Source organism: Hirundo rustica, chromosome 5, assembly GCF_015227805.2.
Source record: "Hirundo rustica isolate bHirRus1 chromosome 5, bHirRus1.pri.v3, whole genome shotgun sequence".
Classification (NCBI taxonomy): Eukaryota; Metazoa; Chordata; class Aves; order Passeriformes; family Hirundinidae; genus Hirundo; species Hirundo rustica.
In genome coordinates, this window is record NC_053454.1 from 46,959,977 (window position 1) to 46,980,867 (window position 20,891).

Sequence of the window (20,891 nt, forward strand, 5' to 3'; positions counted from 1 at the left end):
CCAGAATTTTGCCGATGACGCCAACCCTTAAGCCACTTGTTGATGGTGTGAGTTCTCCTGTTTCTTCCATCGTTTTCCTCTGCCACCAAAGGGACTGAGCAGAACACTGCCTGTGCTCCTGCCCTATCAATTACCTGGCCTAGTGCTCTAAAGTCTCTTTTAATTGCCTTGACACTGCTCAATCTCATCACTGCCAGCCTGGAGTATCAGCAGTGGGTAATAATCAGAGGGCTGAATCAGCGCAGGAAGTCTCTCAGTGATATTTTGTACCTGAGCCCCAGGGAGGCAGCAGACCTCCCTGTGGGATGGGTCCGGTCGACAAATGGGGCCCTCTGTTCCTCTCAGAAGGGAGTCACCTACTATGATTACCCTTGTTTTCTTCTTGATGTTAGAGGTGGTGATGCATCTTTCAGATGAATCATAACTGGGGGACTCACTGGGCAGACAATTTTCTTCTAAATCATCTAGTTGGCCCTCTAGATCCAGGACCTCATATCTATTCTGAAGTGGCACCTGGCTGAGTGAAGGGGAGAAGTTTTTGTTATTATCTCCCCGAGCGGGGACCCATTTCCACTCCTCTTCATTTATCAGATGCCCTTCTATTACCTGAGAGCAGGAGGCACGTAAGTCCTCAGAGTCACGGTCAGAGGCCTCCCTTAAAGATGGAATGGCTGAACTCCACCAGCCTATTTCCATTTCACTTTCCCTGATACTTCTTAATCTTTCAACTTCCTCCCTAAGCTCAGCCACCAGTGAAAGGAGATCACTCACCTGTTCACACGGTAGGTACGCCTCCTCCACAGCACCCCCTGAAGCCACCGATAAGGTCAAACGTTCCGGGCAGGAATGGGTCTGTACAGACACATCCTTTTTGGAGGGCTCCACTTGGTCACATACACTTATACCAACCAGAGATTTTGACCGTGTAGAAACCATTACTAGCAGACACCCCAAAAGCAACCAGGCAGCAGAAGTATTTTAAGCAACGCAGAGAACACCTTACTTGCTCGCATTACTGCCTGCGCGAACTGCCTTGTCCACACCCCAGTGACTCATCACACCCCTGTTTGCCCGCTCCGGGTCGCCGCGCTCTCCAGAGACCTCTTATAATCAGCCACTCAGTATCAGCACAGGAAGCTCAACCCCTTGCTCCTCATTGACTCACAATTCATCACGGCCTGCCTTTTGCTGTGTGCTGTGAAATGCTGATGAAAAAATCTGTGGCTGTATAACAGGCTAAAATAGCTTTCTGGTTGCAATGCATAAGTAATAGCTTTCTGTGTTGTCTTTGTCACTCTTTTCCAGTGAATTAACATGACATGCAACTGTAAAACAGCTGGGGTACGTATTCGTAAGCAGATAGAAGTCTGTCCTTCAATTTTGTGAGCAAAATTGAATGAACTATGATTAAATAGTCTTCTCTTTAGTTTGGTCAGCTAATGTGTCTTTAAGTTTTCTAGCCTTCTCCTAAACAGTGTTTTTCAATCATATCACATCCATTCAACTGAGAACATAACTATAAAAGTACATTGAGTTTTTGCCTCATTGAGACCCAGCCTTAAATAAGGGAAAGGGCTTGAGGATGCCAAGTTCAACCTTATTTACTTTAAAGTCAATGGTATTTTTGCTCTTAACTTCCACAAAATCACAAACATGGTATAAGATCATGATTTCTCAAGCTATATCCCTAATTAAAATTTGATTTTTAGCTTTGCGTGAATTTAAGTTGCTACATACAAAGCTTGTAGGTGGTTTTGTGTTTCCACTCTGAGAGCTCAGTTGTCATACAGCTTGTACCAGAATTGAGCTGGGAATAGTGGTAAATCTAATCCTGCTTTTAAGACAACAAAAATACTGCCAACAATTGTACAAGAACTGTGTATTTGTGTAAACAAATACCTTGTTCCTGAAAGAATTTCACTGATTTTAGTATAAAGCACTTAACAAAACTTTCAGAATCAGTGTTAGCTACATTTTTTCCCCAGGCAAAATCCAAGTTCTGACTGCATATCAACTTCTTTTGTTGTTCTTTTTTGGCAAAAATTCTTAAGTTCTTCTTGGGCTACCAGTTTGCACTATCCATGATGATTTAAATTATTTCTTCCCAGAGGAAAGCAACAAACACCTTCTGAATTTGATTGTTTGTTCTCACATGGAAAAATATGCTAGTTGTAAACAGAGTACTTCACAGAAACACTGGTGCAGGATGTCTCCCTCAGCATCTGTTCAGCAGCATTTGGAGTCTAAGAAGATTTGTTTGATTCTGAGTTGTTGCAGTAAAAATTTATAAGTGAAGAATCTTTTTTTGTGGCCTATTTTCAGTTTGAACAATGCACTGAGGTTCACAGTGAGCTGAGAGGAAGGTCTGTCTGGACCACAGACTTACAGTGCTGTTTTACTGTTGAACAATTCTAGTTGTTTCTTTAGTAGATTCTCAGGAATTAATTATCTTAGTTGTGGGGGTTTTTTTGTTTTTTTGTTTTTGTTTTTGTTTTGTTTTGTTTTGTTTCCCAGGCAAGTGCAGGTTGGCAAGTATATGAGAAGCCTTCAAATCTTTGTAAGTGATGTATGGTGAGTGTATGACTTGAATGCTATGAACCTAAGACTGCCTAAATGACATCTCAGCTAAGCACTCACATTTAAAGCTCATCCCATGCGGCTGCCATTCAACATCCTACTTTCTTTTTGTTCATTGTGTCTTACATTGCAGTGGGGAGAGCACAAGTTTATCAGCAGGGTGAGTTTCTGGTTGGAAGCTGTGAATTAAAGGGATGGACTGTCTGAGGAAGCTCTGGACCCACAGGGGGTTGTAGGAGTTTAGACTTGCAACTCAGAAGGGTTTCAGGTATTTTTACTTCTGGTTTTGGACAAGGATTTGGATTAGATGCCCCGTTTAAAGCACTGCCAAGGCTTGATGGCTCTGGTTTAGCTGTGTTATACCTTATGGTGAGCACATCAGCATGGGTGAGTGCAATACAACAAGGAAGAGAACTTGAACTTAATAGAATGTACCTCAACCAGTACAATGTATTTCTGTGTGTTGTTTAGAGGGTAGGACACCTGTGTTTTTTAGCTTTCTACTATTGTAGATACACATCGTGAGGTTGTATTTGATCAAGTTATGGCATTGAATTGAAAAAGGAAAACAATGGACAAAGTACTGTTGCCTCCTTATAATACATAAAAGTGTGATGCAAAATGATACTTGAAGCTAATCAGTGCGGCTGTAGACAAGATGTGAACCAGTATCATTAAGTCATCGACCACAAGGAAGATTTATTTACCTGTTTGTCTCCAGTGTAGCAATAAAATATGTGGGTGTCCAGAAACATGTCACCGTTGTCCTGCTGTTGTAGTGTTATAGGACATGCTGTCTCTTTAAATAATTAGCTTTTAACACTGTTTTTAATGATTATGTGCTTATTTACTTGATTCCTTAGTTTAAATAATTGAAGTAGAATATGCAGGTTAACTTCTATTACTTGTTTGTAGGTGGAAGGTGATGAAAATCCTTCTCATTTTGCAATTTTTCCTAGGGAAAGTGACAATATTTTTCGTATTTCTTAGAGCAGCTGGCCTCTTTTCTACGCTGCTCTTCAATAAGATGAACTAAACTCTCTGAGATCAGCAAAAAAGATGTTTGAATGACATAGACTATTAAAAAGGATTAAAAAAAGTAGCTAGCTATACATTTTAATAGAATAGATATTTTGCTGGTGAAACATTTCTGCATAAGCAATTCTATTTCTTGAAATCTACAAACTTTTAATTCTCCTTTCACATCATATTTATATTTACCTAGAATTCCTAATGAATAAAATCTAGTCTGCTTTCATTTCTTAGTGGTGATCCTCCTATGCATTCTTAACTTCTGTTGACCTATATTTGAAGTGCAGCTCTCTTCTGAAAAGCTGACACCATTTGTTGAGAAGCATCATTTAAAATGAACAATGAACTTACTGCTCAGTATGCCCTCTAAGAGAGAAAAGTCAGGGGGAAAAAAAAAAAAAAAAAAGGGACATTTCTGCTTTTTCCTATGCACAACTTGGGGTTAATAATCTTAAAAAGAAATACAGGACATTTGCATTTTGTATTGTTCAGGACTGATTGCTGAGCTTCTATAAGATCATGGAGGGGTATAATTGCAGAAGGTGTGGTGTTGGTTTCAAAGGCCCCAGCAAAATGGGGTGGTGGGGTTTATACCAGCAGAAGTTCTCTCCTCAGCTGGTTAAGATCTGTTTGAAGGCAAATGAGACATATTCCATTCTTCATACTGCATAAGCCGTGCTGGTGAGCAGCACTGGAACAGGCCCTGAAAGATGTACCATATTTTTTTAACTTTACTGGCTGGCTCATTTTCTTTGAAGGAAGCTTATTTGAAAGTGGCATTTATGCATGTATTGACTGGCAAGGAACATTCTGGATGTTAGCAGATGTGGACTAGAGACATTAATTCCTTCTCTGATTTTTTTTGACTGTTAGCTTCCCTGTAGGTAGAGTAATACTATTTTTGGTATCAGTTCTGACTCTGAGTTTTCTTTAGTCATTATCTGGGTTGGAAGTAGAAACAGTAGTAGGTGGGAAAGAGAATGGAAAAACAAATTTTTGAGTATCTTAATCAAGAATCATTGGAGACAATTGGAGAGGATCCAAGAATAAAAGTAGTCTCAAGCCAGTGAAGTTATAGAAACTGATTTGTTTAATAGCAGAATGACACACAATCCATTTATCAAACTGTGATGAAGAAATGGTAATGATGTTATGCTTTGTGGAAATAATTTGCTGAGAGGGATTTCAAAATGAAATAAGCTGGAAAAACTTATTGGATAAAATATTTTGCAAGATTTGATACTTCCTCAAAGTTTTTTAAATTGGTGGAACTTCTAATTGAAAAGGTGTTACAATGGACCACCACGGTAAGAAAAGACTGCCAGAACATCCTGGCAGGATGTGGAAAAAGTAGTGAGAATTTGCATGCTGCAGAGTAAATCAGGCTGTAAACCAGGAAGGAAAATAGAACAATGATATCTCTGAACGTAGGAGGGACCTTATAATTTAATTAAAAGAAGCTTGTAAGAAATGTTACAAAAGATTTCACAAATCATGGAAGAACTACCTATCTTAATCTGTGTCCAGGCTTTGGAAAGATAACTGTGAGAAGTGAGAGAGGTGTACTAAAGCCTGAAAGTAAGAATAGTACCTAAGAAAGAGGAAAATATATTTTGTGCAGCAAAAACAGTGACTGTGAGAAGTTTTCCATGGACCTTTCTATCTAGTTACCAAACTACCACCTCGAACACAAATGAAACTTAGATGCTTCTAACTGCTCAGTCATGCAGAAACCGATACTCTGCAATGAAATTATGATAAATGATGTGTGACTCAGTCACACAGGGATCCAGGGTGGAGTTTGTCTTAGATTGTGCAGTGGGGGAACATGCTTACTAATTACGTCTGGGAGCTAAATGGGATTGCCTCAGGAAACAAAACCATGTGTTCTAGGGCTAAAAAGAAGCCAAAATTATTTCAGAAAGATATGCTATCATAGAATAACATTAACAGCTGTAGATAAAGGGGAGAAAAAGGAAGTGAAAATATAGGAAATACTCTAGGACAAGTAATTTCTTAAGAAAGAATGAAAATGAAGCCATTAAGCAAAGGGCAAAACTTATATATAGCATGGATAAATGTAAGAAGGAATTATTGCATGCTAACATGTTTAAAGAAAAGTGAAGGACTTGGTCTAAAACAGAAGCATTTTTGCATCTAATAATTACTCTGTTTTTTTCATTTAGTTATTTCTACATTCTAGAAATAACATGCCAGGGAGCCACACCGTAACATGTTTGAGCCACAGATTCTGTGCTGAATACTAGAGGTGCTAACTGCCCATAATAGATCTGTTTGATCCCTATGACTTGCCCAACCAAAATGCAGGGCATCCAGAGGCTGTTCTAGTGTGTGGTGCTGCAGCTGAAATGCTGCTTCATGCCAGAAGTCATCAGGTTCTCGGCTGTTTCTCCTCCTACAACAGGAGAAACCTCAAACAGATCTTGTGCTACAAGTGAGGGTCGATGTGACCTGCTTAGCTGAACCTGAGGTCACCCTGGTGACTTTTCACCACTGGAGATGTTAGAGGAGTATCTGGTTACCCAAGAGGGCCTTATCGATGGGGAACCACATGACAGGAGTGCGAAGGGCTGAGCAAAACATCAGAGATTACATCTGCAGAGGTGCATCTTTTAATATGGATGGTACTATCACCAACTGTAGGATGACTGATTTACATGTTGTTTTATCAAGGCTCCTTTCTTTCAAAGGGAGGAATGATTAGAGCTCGTTAGAGCCTGACAGATGGAGCTCCTTCCCTGCTTCTCATCTTTCTTTTTCAAAAGTGATTTTGGTTTACGTGCCTAATAAAAATATATAGAAATCATAGTCACAAGATTATTCCAAGTGTTTTGCTTGATTGCTTTCACCTAAAATACTGCAGATGTATTTTGTAAGGCGGGTATCTAATATTACAGTGCTAATTGGATATGTTCTTTTCTCATTTGTATTTAATCTTAAATATCAATGAAGTGCTTTGAAAAATTAATCAAAGATATCAAAATGATATTAAATCAACTTTTCTTCCATACTTTGTTCTTCTGTTATAAAAAGCAATAAATATTGCTTCATCCACTAGTTCTAAAGTGGCTGCTTCTGCTCCTATAAAAAAGAGTTTTAAGAGACAGCTGTGAAATCTTTTCACCTCTCTTCATTATTGTTAATTCTTCGATTAGCAACTGAGGCAGTTCAATTTGCCTCAGATTAATCTGGCCTGTGAGTGGCCCCACTCAAAGAGCAAATATCAAGCTAATTCTTGAAATTTGAAACTATGTAGTTTGGGATACTTATTCTATTTCAAATTTCCACTTGAGGATAAGATTTCTCCTGGCCCACGAGGAAAAAACCAAGGGATTCTGAATTCTATACCACTGTTTCTTTGATCCCTTGATATAATAATTTGGTAATATGCCTCTCGTCTGGCTCACAAAATTCTTTTTGTACAGTGATAGTTTACATAAATGTAGAATCCCACAATTTCAGACTTAAGTAACTTAGCAGAAGCTTTTCCTTCTATTTGATGGCTTTTCTGTGCCAAACTTCCAGATTCTGAGGAGCACGTCACACTCACCCTTTTCCCTCCAAAATGATCTACATTTAGATGCATTAAAAATCTGCATAGATACCGGCATCTAGAACTTTACCTATCTTTTCTGTTATCTCTTCTAGCTTTTAAATTTTTTTTTTTCCAAACAGAATCCTAATCTGTCACTTGCCATCTTATTGCAGTGGCATAGCAGGAAAAAGACATTTTCTCACAAAATCTGAACGATGATCTGATTGATTTTTTTAAATATAAACTGTCTTAAGGCTGCTAGATTGTATAGCACATTTTTACTAATTGAAAGCCATACTTTAAGTACAGTTTTTTACAGTTAAGGCTGTTGAGAAAAAAATGTATACAAGTTTTGTTGTTCTGAAAGTTCCTTGAGAGGTCCTATGAAGTAACATCAATGGTATGTTCCACTGTTCAGTGCAGGGAAACTGTCAGAAGCTGAATTTAAAGAGGAGAAAGCTCAAGGACTACATTTCATTTTATTTGATTCCCTGAATATGTGTGGTCTTGTTGTGCAACCACAGATATAACAGAATGCCTCTTTCCAGGGAAAAGAATATAAGGTGCTGATTCACATAATCTGGGATAGTGGATATGACAGATAGTGGAGAATGCCCTTACTTGCAATGGTCTACTCAGATCTTTTTATCACAGTTCTCATTCAGAGACCTGTAAAATCAGAAATGACCAAGTCATTCCCATAAAAATCTGTATTTTATAAGTACACTGTACAGATATGCTGAAGCTGAAAATAAAAAGTGAATTTCATCTTGAAAGAAGTGTTTGAAAGGATGTTTTAAGAAAAATTATATGCAAATATGATTGAGGTTGATAATTAGCTGTAAATGCTTCTCTTCTGGGAAACTGAACTAGAGTAGAAACCAGAATGCCAAAGACTATCTTTCAAAAGGTTATAAAATATCAGTATTCTGAGATCCCAAGTGCTGGTATTTTTGGCATTCATGAAGATTAGTTCATTTAATTATATTTAATTTATTGATTGAAATTAATTTAGTTGATTTAATTGTATTTAATTACAGTACTCAGATTCATGTTCAGAGTCTTTTGATTTATTAACAATTGTTGAAAATATTTGTCGTACCCAAGATGAAGTTCTGTCCACAGAGATGAGTGGCAGTATTGGCATGGGCTTGAAACAAATGGATCATCTTATCTACTAGACCCTCCTGTAAGAAGTAGTTGTATTGTATTAAAACAAGAAGTCAATGAGCCAATTTTTTTTTACCTGTTTTAAATACCTCTTAAGTCAGATCTTTGCTTTCTAATATGTTAACAGCATGGCTGACTTTAAAATATTGTTAAGTTGCTCAGTTAAAGATTCAGAAGCTAAGAAATGGCAGATCTTAGTCTTGTGGGTACATAATATAACTGTTGCTAATTAGATTAATAGGTACTGTCTCTGATTGTGCCATATGATATTTAGCTGCCTAATTTATGGATTAGATCTTGTCCCCCAAGCTTTTGTTCTTTGAATAATTTGTAATTCATGGTTACATGCAAAAATCTATGTGATCTATCAAATAAAAAAAAAAAAAAAAAGAAGGCATATCTTTCTCATGGAGAAAAATGTACCTTACCTATAGAGACATCTTTTGTAAACTCCCTACAAATGAATCTTTTTTATTTCCCAAATAATTTATATTGCGGCTTTTTATTTTGTTACATCTTGTTTATAAAATGAATCTATGATTTAATAAAGTTATTGCAATTAAATTCTGAAGATTGTAACTTTATGTATGTATGGAAAGAGAATTTGTATTGATAGTTTTCTCTTGACTCCAGCAGCCCTTCACTAGTTGGTTTTCTGTGATCTTCAGTATCTTAAAGGGAGGTGAGGGTAAAGGTGGGAATAATTACTTTGCTAACAAAGAGTAATTTTATGGTACCAAACCTCTCCACCAAGAGAGGTCTAATACTACTGAAGTGCGTCCCCTCGCCTCAAAACTCCCTTCCAAACTGAGTTAAGTAGAAGAGATTGACACTAATGCTCATATTAAAGTAAATTATATTGGAATGTTGAACAGAGGACTGGTAAGAAGTGAAAAAAGACACTGATTTTTTTTAAATCCATATTCACAGTAATTTTGACCTCACAGTGGTAGTGGTAAGGGGTAAATATACTCTATATTAAATCAAAGACTGCTTTTCAATCTATTACTGCGTCAGTGCTGGTTCTTTGATGCTTGAAATTCTAGTGTATTAAAGGGTTTTTTTTTGTTTTTATTTTTTTGGAAGGGGTCTAAAACAGAGCCAGAACTCAGATTTTCTCAGTGTGTACTTTTAAGATTTAAAAATATGTCCGATTTGAAGCCACAGACACTTTATTTGGAAGAAGAATCACACAGATGCTTTACGTATGTTCATGCCTGTGATTAAAAGTTTTTTACATATGCATCCATCTCATTTAGCTGCTCTGCTGTGTCTGTCTGTGAATAACAGTGCTATCAAAGTGACAAAGGCTAGGTTGAACTCCTAAGGGAAGTAATTATAGCAGCACAGAACAGAAGGTAAAATTATCATTTGTTTACTATTTTATAATGCGGTACCAAATATTTATCATAGTTTTACTAAAAAGGCATAAACTTTATTTAGATTTTAGAATATAACAGTAAATGAACTCGTACTGCAATGAAAACCTAGGTTTTCATGAGACTCAAAAGAAATATGTTCTGACAATGATTTAGTCACATAAATACTCAGGAGGTAAGTTTTGCTGCCTAGTTTTATATATAAAAAACTACTACTTTTATTTACGGCTATCCTTACACATTTGAATAGACCATTCTCAGGCTGAGCTCTGTCAGAGCTTGCTGTATCAGAAGGGAGATGTCTGACATACATCAAAGGTAGGCAGTGGTTTTAGGAAAAATGTAGATCTCAATCTGTATATCTGCCTATGTCAGTGTAAAGGACTATTTTGTTAATCTGCAGTTATTCAGGGTAGTCTGAACCATGACAGTAAATAATATGATCTTTCACTCTGTATGCGCTTTGCATGCTGGGGTTTGTATCTTTTCATTATTTTCTTTACTGCCCTTTATGCAGTATGTACTGTGCTCAACAGTGGTAGTTAAATGTTTGTTCTGTGCATTAAAAAAAAAAACTTATTTCAAAGAACATGTAGGTGAGCTCTTGCAAGTTCATGCACAGTGATCATCCTACTTTGAACAGGTATAGCCACAGGAAAGACACAGACCGGGTCAAATTGTGTATTTTGTTCATATATATCAGCCACAGTGTTTTTCTCCTATTCTACATTCCCCTGAAATATTATCTGTCTGGCTGATAAAATTTGGAAATGCAACATAACAGATTTCAATGTGAATTTGGTACAGAGACTGTTAAAACTCCAGTCTGGGTTTCTTCCACCATGTTCTGCAAATACTCATTGTAGCTCTGAGGATAATATATATGGCTCTTGAGCGTGAAGTAAGGGGAATAAAAAAGACATAAATAAGAATAAGCATGAAGTTCATATGAAACTTAAGGATCCAGATGTTGAAATATGTTATTAATTGATAAATTAATGCTTGAGGAAATCTTTGGTAAGCATTCATGCCAGCTACTAAGGAGTCATGCTCATACACGGAAATTAAAACCAGGATATATGCTCAGCCCTGGAGACCATTATGACTTAATTGTTGCTTTGATTGTATTTGTTGTATTACACCAATACAGATCACAAAATACCAACAAATATGGTTTTATACTGATTGTATACCACAATGATATAGTATCAAATGAAATTGCATTCTGTGCTTTTAAAACTTGGTTCTGATAGTGTCGTAAAGAAGAATCTGCTTTCAATAAATTTGGGAAAAAAGTATTTTGCATTACATAATATGCTCCAAAGTACGTTAGCCTTATCTTTAATCAGTGTGCATGTATCCAGTAGGAAAAAAATCTTGAATTTCAGATCACCGGGTTTAAACACTTGTCTAAAAATGTTGAATTGAAGTCTTTTGAGCCATGAAGAATTTCTTAAATATATTATACTGGAATATATATTTTTAGCAAATTTATCCATATAATTAATGCATTTCTCTATGGACAGAGCAAGTGCTGTAAGCAGTAGTACATTCCTGGTTGTACTCCCAGGTGGGGGCAGCATTGTTTTAGAAAGAAAACCAGGAGTCAGCTAGTCGTGGACTGCTGCTCCCTGAGGAATTCCTGAGTGCTCCCTGATAAGCTCCCAAATCAGACTAATAAATCTGTAGATTAATAAAATGTTACTCAGATCTATGTCCCCCGTAATCACTTCTTGTTGATCCATTTTTTCTGCCTTTATCCAATAGTATTATTTTAACCAAGGACTCATGAAAGAGGAAATTTTCGTAGGAAAAGAGGTACAGAAAAGCTGAGAACCAACCATGCTTTTTTTCTTCTTTAGCCCTGCTAAGTAGTTTATCCTTAAAAATATGTAGCTATTGTTTATCCTGTCAGGAAATTAATTCTTTTCCTTGCAACGTAAAATATTCTTCAAATGTCACCCTGTGTTTTCCAAGATTTTCTTATTGCCGGTGTTTAGTTATGTAAAGAATTGGAAGAAACAAGGCTGGTGATGTAGGGATTGAAGATGGCTGAGCTTACTGCCAAGAATGGTCAAGAGCACTGTCCTCTGGGTGTCTTCTGTGGTGCATTTTGGGGTTTTCCATAAAGAGAAATTCCTTCAGTCAGACAGTGTTTATGCACACTCACCTCCTCTGTCTCAGAGGATCACTGCAGCACATGGCAAGGTATCTTTATTAATCCTGGAAAATGGGGAATACCTTGAGTAAATGGCAGAAGGAAGAAAGGAAAAAAGATAAAAGAGCAACTAAATCATATTTTGAATCTGTTACAGGTACAGCCTAGACCAATCATTGCTTGGAACTAGATCATTGTATTTTTTCAGTTTGGTTCATTGTTAAGTGTTTCCACAGTGCAAAGATAAAAGCTGCACAAAGCTATTGAATTTGGAAAGGCAATCTGAGAAAACTTTTTTTTGCAGCTTGTTTTTCTGTGGTTAGAGCAAAGTGAGAGGAGAGACATTCTGCATCTGCTCCTGTAGAACTGCCAGAAGAATTAGTCTTGAAATCTGCTGCCAATTGCTTGTTCATTTATTAACTGGAGGAATTAATTCCTCATTCAGTCTGAAAATAGAGGTGTGGCAATCAGAAAATTTGCATCTTTCTTTGTATTATCAAGACTGGTAATCAAAGCCTTGTAAGAATAATTGGTGACACTTGCTGCAGAAAACTGCTTTCAAACAGGTTAACTGTCAGCTATAAAATTCCCTTCTGAGATGAAAGCAAGCTGGAGAAATGCACCTGTAAAACTTTGCATTTGTGTGCATGAAGTTTTTGTGAAAGTGTACATAACCCAGAGCATTTGGCATATATGTACTTAATATGTACATATTAATATGTGCATATGGTATATATTATATGGATATTTAATATGTACATTCTAATTTAAAAGTGTCCGTTGCTTGGGTGTACAGAAGTGTCCAGAAGTGTGTTATAATGGGAATGGAATTGTGATTATGGCAAGTAGGGAAATTGCACATTTCTCCTCAGACGTGCCTGTCTTCATAATGTATGCCACCATGTTTTTATGTGAAGAATTCCAGAAAAGGGTTTGTGACAGCTTTTGGTTTTTTTATGAGTGGGCAAGGTCAACAGAGTAAACACCCTACTCTTTTTTTTCCAATTTGGCATTAATTAATTATAAAGATGTGTTCCCATGTTGAGCATTATCTGAGGAAACTCATATGCTGCATGCTATTTGCCCCACCACTTCAGGTTGTGAAATGCCACTGCACGTGGCAAAACACGTCTCTGGCACAGCAAAGGGGACTGAGGTCTCGGTAAGGTTGAATAAGACTGAAATATTTCTGCATGACTGAACAAACTAACTGTTGAACATACAGGATTGCCTGCAGCAGGTGTAAAATTACATTATCTTCAACCTTCGTACAAAAATTGCAGAAAGAGTAATTTTGAATTGCTCTTAGAAGAAGACTAAATCCAAATACTTCCTAGGGAGAGAAAAGCTAGAGGCAAGGTGTGGAGGCTCCTTGTTCATATTGCTTATTTTGTATCTGAGTCTTCTTCGCAGAGAGAAGTTGTAATTACAGCATACAAAGGCACTCCTGAGTAGTTTTTAGCCAACTCAGCTGAAGGCTGATGCCTTAAAGCCATGGTAATATCATCTTCAGAAAGGAAGGGAACATTCAAAGAGATTAGTGGAGCCCTTTTTACTGAAAATAAGTGTGAGAATAGGTATTGAAAATGCAGACTAATATTCTCTAATATAACACAACTGATGGTAAATTTGAGAGCCATCTCCCTAGATGGGTGTCTTGTGTATATGTTATTCCTAATACTGTTTAATGATGGCACCATTTATGCGGTCACTGTTAGGAATGCTCCCCAAATCTCAGAAATTAGATAGGGAGTAAAAATGGGGTCTGAAATGACAGCATTTCTTCTTTTACCTGATTATGGTTGGTAGGTTGTAGCTGTAAGACCAGTTTATAATATTAATTTGCTGGATTTTTTTTTTTTTTTTAAGGACTATAAACCCCTGCTTTTTTCTTGCATTTGCTTCAGGAATATTATGTATGAAACAAAACAATATAAATGGCTGCAGATATTTCAAGATGTTTTGTGCCTATGCACATCTGCAAAAAATGGGGGACCTAGCAGAGCACTAAATATTACAGTACACAAGAACAAGATTTTCTTGCTCTTCCCTTTTTGTGGTAGATTCTTATAATTGGAACAAGTGAACTATTAAACAGACTTGGTTGTTTTGATTGCTCAAAATATTCCTAATATTTTATGCATGCAGGTGGATTGCAAATGTATCATGACTAATTTATTTCTCAATTAATGTTAGTCCATTAACTAAAATATTTGTCTACTTGTTTGTTGTTGTGGGGGTTTTTTTGTTGTTGTTTTTGGTTTTTGTGTTTTTTTTTTTTTTTTTTTTAGACAGTAAACTAGCTCTGGTTTTATGCACATATCAATGTCCTCATTGAAATAATATTTGTAGAATAAAGATATTTAATCAGATTTATCTTGGTGAAACTCCATTGACATTGTTCATTGTTCATATCTGACAAAGTCCACCAGGTTTTATTGCACAGGATTGACTGCAGTAATCAGTGACTGAACACTGATGTTGTGTTCTTCATAACTTCAGGTTATTAATAACATTTGGCAATGTATTTAGCAGATAAATGGAAATTTGTGTAGAATGTAATTTTTAAACCATGTTTGCTGTACTTTACACTTATGGAAGCTTCTCTTTACTTTTACTGTTCAGGAAACCTGTATTACCAAAGCCTAAAAATTTATTCAATTAAGCCCAAAACAGATTATGAGGAAATTTATATGAAAGGAAGATATGACTACCTTGATATCTTTAATTTATGACATGTTCAATGCTAGTAATGTATGTGACGGTTGATTAGGGAATAGCAGAAAAGGGTTAGCTTTTGTCATGCAGCTTTTTACCCTTATATCATGGGTCAGAAGTATGGGAAACAGGGGCAGTGTGTTGCATTTAGACCTTTTATTTCATCCTTAACAAAGAACTATAATTCACATCTTTATTGTTTCTTCTTTTAAGCTACAAACTGATTTCCTCTTTTAATAATGAGTACAAGGCAGACTGCTGGTCCTTTCAAAAGATGTCTTATTTTTGCTAACATAAGTGAAACCAAATATGTCTGAGATGCAGTGTGACGGTACCGGGCTGTTGTGAAAGCTATCAAGAAGTCAATTAAAAATAGAATACACCAGGGAATAAAATAGAAAACACCTGGGAATTTTTGGTGGAAGATTTTTCATCACAAAAGGCTTAATAGTGTCAATATCCATCAAGGACTTTAGTGACCCCAATCTGTATTTTTGCTTCTGGTCAAGAAGCAAAAATTCTTAAGGTATGAGAAATCTGGATCCAGGTGGATGACCAAGTACTGATTGCTGCTCTTGCAGAAGTCTCTCCTTAAATTTATGTTAAACATTCTGGAAATGCCCATTTTATCCTCATACAGAACAAAATAAACTTCTCAGCATTCAAACCTTTTCATTGAGATAGTATTTTTATTTTTGTATCTGGTGTACTGGTTTTTGCTGAGGTAGAGTTGATTTTCTGCTTAATAGCTGATAAAGGGCTGTGTTTTGCATTTGTTCTGGAAACAGTTTTGATAGTGCAGGGGTGTTTTAGTTATTGCTGAACACAAGATTTAAAGTCTTTTCTGGTCCTTACCCCACCCCACCAGCGAGGAAGCTGAGGGTGCACAAGAAGGTGATAATGATGAGTGCTTTGCAAGACTGGAGAAGAATGGAGCAAAAGTTCTGTGAGCAATAGCTCTTGTTTCTTTTTTTTCCTCTGTTTATCCTTGGAAATCTGTAACAATATTGCCATTTTTGTCACCTGACTTGATTTTAGAGTAAGGCAGAGGGCAAATTTCATAAGCAGCAGCTTTTCCAGGAATTGGAACCATGTCCATAGAAACCATTCCACTAAATTTCCTGATTTCTTCCCAAAAGTGAATGTTTCAATGCTACAAAAAAGAGAACTTGAAAATATACCTGGAAAATTACTATTTAGCTATGCCATTTCTTATAGGCAAAAATACCAGATGTGGAGTAGGTAATTTCTGTTACCTTTGGGAGTCCTGGCTCCATGCAGATTAACTTGGGGATGGTACCTGTAATTCATCATTAAATAGTTCTGTGGTCTCACTGAATTTTCATGGTTTCATGAAGTATCTAATTAAGTCTCTCATTATTTTGAGGATTTTTTTAATGTAAATCTTTGCCTCTCTATACATATAAGGAAAACACGTAAGACAAAAACGTGTCAAATTCAGAAATGACATGATTTGTGAGCCAAAAGAGCAGCTATTTAGGAACCACAGGAAGACAGTTTCATACATTAATATTGTGGTAGGAATATCATTATCTAAAGAACTTCAAAAATGTATTGTCTTTTTTCTTCTTTATTGGTGAAGATGAAAAATGTGATTAGTATCTCCCACAGAAATTGTACTATTCTTAGTTCATCTATATAAGGAGATTTGACTGAAAACTTGTGCCTTTGATTTTTGAAGGCAGCTGAGTGGTAAAGTATGGCCTTTATAGACTTGTCATGCAGCACGTACTACTGCGTAGAATAACCTGAAGAAAGAATTTTATATGATGCCTTGAAATGTAAAGGCAGGGGAAATAATACTACAAGTTGCTTAAATGTTTATCAAAGAAAATTTGTGTGAGGGTGGTGCCTGTGGGAGATTGGACTGGTGAGTGGAGCTGCTCTAAGTCTGAACAAACATATGGCTGTATTTCCTGTCATGTTAAGTACACCTATACTTACAGCAACCAGGAAAAGCAAAGGAACAAGCAAATGCTCTTTCCATCCACTTTCTTTCACTCTGCCGTTCCTTAAGACAGCCATTCCGGCTATAGGCACAGCTTTTTTGGTGAGTCCGATATGTGCAGTGCTCTCCTTTATGCCTCAGGTGTTGCATTTTGATCTTATTGGTTATCCTTCTTGGAATGAAAACAAATATTTCTTCTCCATAAGTAAGAAATTTGATAAATTTTAAATTTTTGAATTTTTCACTAGATTTAAATTCTGAAGGGTATATGCTGTGTTCTGTTTGTTACCCTTACTCAGCACTTTTAATGTGCCCTTTCTTTTAAGCACAGGAAAGAGCCCAGTGACTCTTTGGGGTATTGTCAGTGCAGATCAGTGTCACCTGGTAGTGGTGTATCTGACTGAGCAGAGGCATGGTCAGTGTGACATGACTGAGTGTCAAAGATTTCATATGTGTTACTTTTCAGAATCTATTTGCTGGTTCTTTGGTTGTTTTTTCTTACCTGCCGCATGAGTCTTATTTGATGTCTCTGATAATTATTAGTGAAAAGGCACAAACCACTTTGCTTACTGGCTGGAGGATCTAGAAGAAAAAAACCCTTTATTTCAATCCTTATGGTCTATAAAATTACTTGATGCACGTTTGCTACACAAGAGTAAGGGACAAGAAGAAAGAGCAACTTAAAAACCCCCAAGCCAATACCCCAGTGTTTTTAAGAATTTGTGAAGTCTTGTGTGGCAAGTTTCACACTCGCAAACTCTGGCATTTTTATATATGCCAGGTGTGTACACAAGTGCACTGGAAAGGTGAAGGTGGCCTGGGTTCCTAACTAGGTGTCCCATTCCATTCTAAATCATACTTAGAATAAACATATATTTTTGTCTGTAGGAGTAGGGGTAATGCAGCTCTTTAGAGACTCAGGGGAAAGTCTGAAGCTCTGGGCTCCAGTGAGTACACTCAGCACAAGTTGCTTTACTGTGGCGATAGGCCCTAAGCAAAATAGAAACCTAAAGTCTTCTAGGGTGGTTTTTCCCCATAAACAGAAATAATGGATTGTGACTTACCTGATACATTCCAGGGGCTCCAAAGCCCTATTACAATCTGTTGGTCAAAAAGAAATATGCTCTATAGAATTCCACTAAGGAAGGTCTGCTGTTGTGAAAATGTAATTCCATGTTAGTTTATATATTATAGAGTACTGGAAATTTAATATGTAATTCATCATATGCAATTGATGCAATATTGTGTTGCTACACCACGCAGCTAGGGGCAGCTGCTGTTCCTTAGATAAGTTCCTGTGAGTAAAGTAGATGATTTTAACAGAATCTGCTGGATGAATCATTGTTAAGAGATTAGGAGCCAAAAAAATTGAAGGAAAAAGCATCTAGGAAAATGATTGCCAGTTGTTAGATAAAAGAATTATAGCGAAATGTCGTCCATAGACTTGGTATCTGGCTAATTATTCATACTATTACACTCAAAGAGGAAAATGGAAAGGGAGATAACTCAAGCTCTTACAGTAAATGTTAGGACTTACTGGAGGGAATGTTCTGTTTCCATCTTACCATATTGGATGTAGACTTTCCAGGTGTGGAAGTCTTGCTACCACTACACAGAGGTGAGCTGTTCCGATGAGGCTGCTAGATTTTTACTGTAAGATGAGGGAACTAGGCCCTCATGGATGTTCATCAAAACCTAAAATCAGATCTTAAAGTGGGAGGGCCATGTCAGCTTATTGTTTTATGCCACCACAAAACAAGTGGATTAATAAGGTAAGCAGTAAAAGGCTGGATAGGAAGCCTTGTTCTGCAGAAATAATAAGAAAATTGACTGTTTCTTTGGCAAATACGTCTGAGAGCACCCTGTTGTGCCTGAGTTTTACAAGGTACTGAGAACCTGATATAATATTGTATGCTCTATGTGCTACAGTATCCGTAGCCTTACCACTGAGCTGAAGAATGAATGCCAAATGTGATTACCGTTTTCTTGCTTCTGACAATTTGTATCAGATTTACCTTCTCTTGGAGTCTACTTCTTCATTTGGTTTTTAAGTTAATAGACACAAAATGTGTAGTGTCAGCTTACACCTCACTTTTATAAAGGTTAGTTAAATATCCCTGCTATCATAATGGTCCAAATGATTCCTGTTAGAAAACATAGATAATTGTAACTCCAGGAGCAGGGAAATTACATTTAGAACTGAACAAGCTGCTATCTTACTGAAATGTCAAATGTGACTTATTTGTGCAAAAAATTAGAATTTCATTGTGGTTCTGAATTGACTAAACTTTTCAACCTCTTATATTTTATATATACTCTCCTTTGCTAGGAGGCAGTTACTGAAGATGGTATTAAAATGCTAAGGGAAATTTGACTTAAGCTTTTTCTCATCTCACTATTCTGCTCATATGTTTTACAGCTAATATTACTGCAGCTGCCTCTTCTCATCGACTGCAGGTGTCTTAAAGGAAAACAAAGTTCTGAGGGAATTCCCCCTTGAGACATTCTACTCAATCAGAGCCTGGAGAATTTAGAAATGGCAAGTGAAAATGCAAAAAAACACCAGTGTAGGTGAAGACCAGATAATTGCAGTGTACATGAACAAGCAAGTTCTCACAGACTTGGTTACTGACTGTCACAAAAAGACAAAACGCAACTAAATGCCCCAGTTTCTAGAAATAAGACCTCTTTACTGAGTGCACATACTAAACTAGGTACACAGGCAGGCTTTTGCCTGCGCATAGCCATTGGGATCCTTACCCTACTACCTAAAAGGCATTCATCATCATGGTAGAGGTCTCCAGTATGATTTCAGGGAAACGAAATGGAAAAATTGCTTGATCAGAACACATTATTTATTTTTTTTAAGTTTGCCTTGAAGCAGAAAATTATGACAATAGCAATTTAGCTTTTCCTTGCTTATATTAACTCTAGAAATGAGATGTATTTGCATCTATATGATTGTATCCCAGATGTTTGAAGTTCTTTTGTATATGAGAAAAATTGTATTGCAGTGAAAGTCCATTGCAATAAAAATTATCTTTAGTGATGTGGTGGAGAACAAATGTGGGACACGTTTGCCTTTCCATCTGAATGAATGTCTCTTGCAGTTTTAAAACCTGCAATTTTGTGTAGTCCCTTTTTTTTTTTTTTTCTCTCTCTTTTAGTCTTCTGGGAGCTATTGATATCAATGGAAGATAAAGCTGTTAAAACTAGTGTAGCATATGACTCCAGAAATGAGGGGAGTAACTGACTCTAACACTGTAAAATATTTATAGTTAATTCTGCATGCTAGTTACTTTCAAACTTGGTGCTTTGCTGTTCAATGCTCAACAGCAGTCAGAGTTACAATCCACTTAATGATGTTAGAATATGGAAAACAAGCATTATGCTATGGTGAATATCTGAGCTAAACTATGCACTTGTATTTGGAGTTCTTGTTATTAGAACTGATTATGAGGGAGTGCTAAGCAAGTTGCTGTCCCTCCACTACAGTCTTATTTTCACATTAAAATAAAGCTGTCTATTATAATGCCCTGGTGATGGTTTTCACAAACGAGTTTGGGGACATGGGATGTCTGGCAGTCAGAAGTCAGAATTGGGGAAGGGGTTGTTCTCAGCAGAGAGAGATGGGTAGCAGCCAGCACCAGTATCTTGCTCAAAGCAGGTCTGTGTGCTCATTGGTGTGACCCTGGGACCCTTAGACTTTGTACCAAACCTTTTCCTAACAAAAATCATACTTAGACTATTGAGCCATGTACATGTATTGAGCCATGTACAAGCTATCCAACATCACACAGATGGAAAGTTTCTTCACAGTGGAGTTATCTGGAGAAATTTTTCACTTTAGCAATGTTTGGGGCTTCTTTAATGTTCAGCCTGTAGGGAGGCCAATCAAAGGAAGTGCAGGCTGCAGTAACAGCAATGGCTTTGTTTGGGCAGTGTCTGTGAAGTTTAGTAAGGCTCAGGCAGTGCTTGGGGTGGAGAGGAAGCTTGGGGTCTCAGTCTTTGTGGGGCTGAACAGAGGCTGTCAAATAATGTAATGCCATTGTTTTCAAACTAGTCATTTTTTGAGAAAAAGTAGTAAAGAGAAGCCAGGGAAGTCAAGCACAGTTTATGCCCTAGAGAAATAGGATTGATTTTATCTCCATCATAACCATGTTGAATTTTACTGGATTTGCCTTAAGTGAGGTTTATCAGTCATCCACTCTAGATACTGCATGGAAAGGAGTGTGTGTTTCTTCAAAAGTCTTTCTGACATGCACTTTCTTGCTTGTGATTTTATAAGTTTTTGAATGTAATATTCTGTGTTCTTGGTTCAGACGGGTTTTC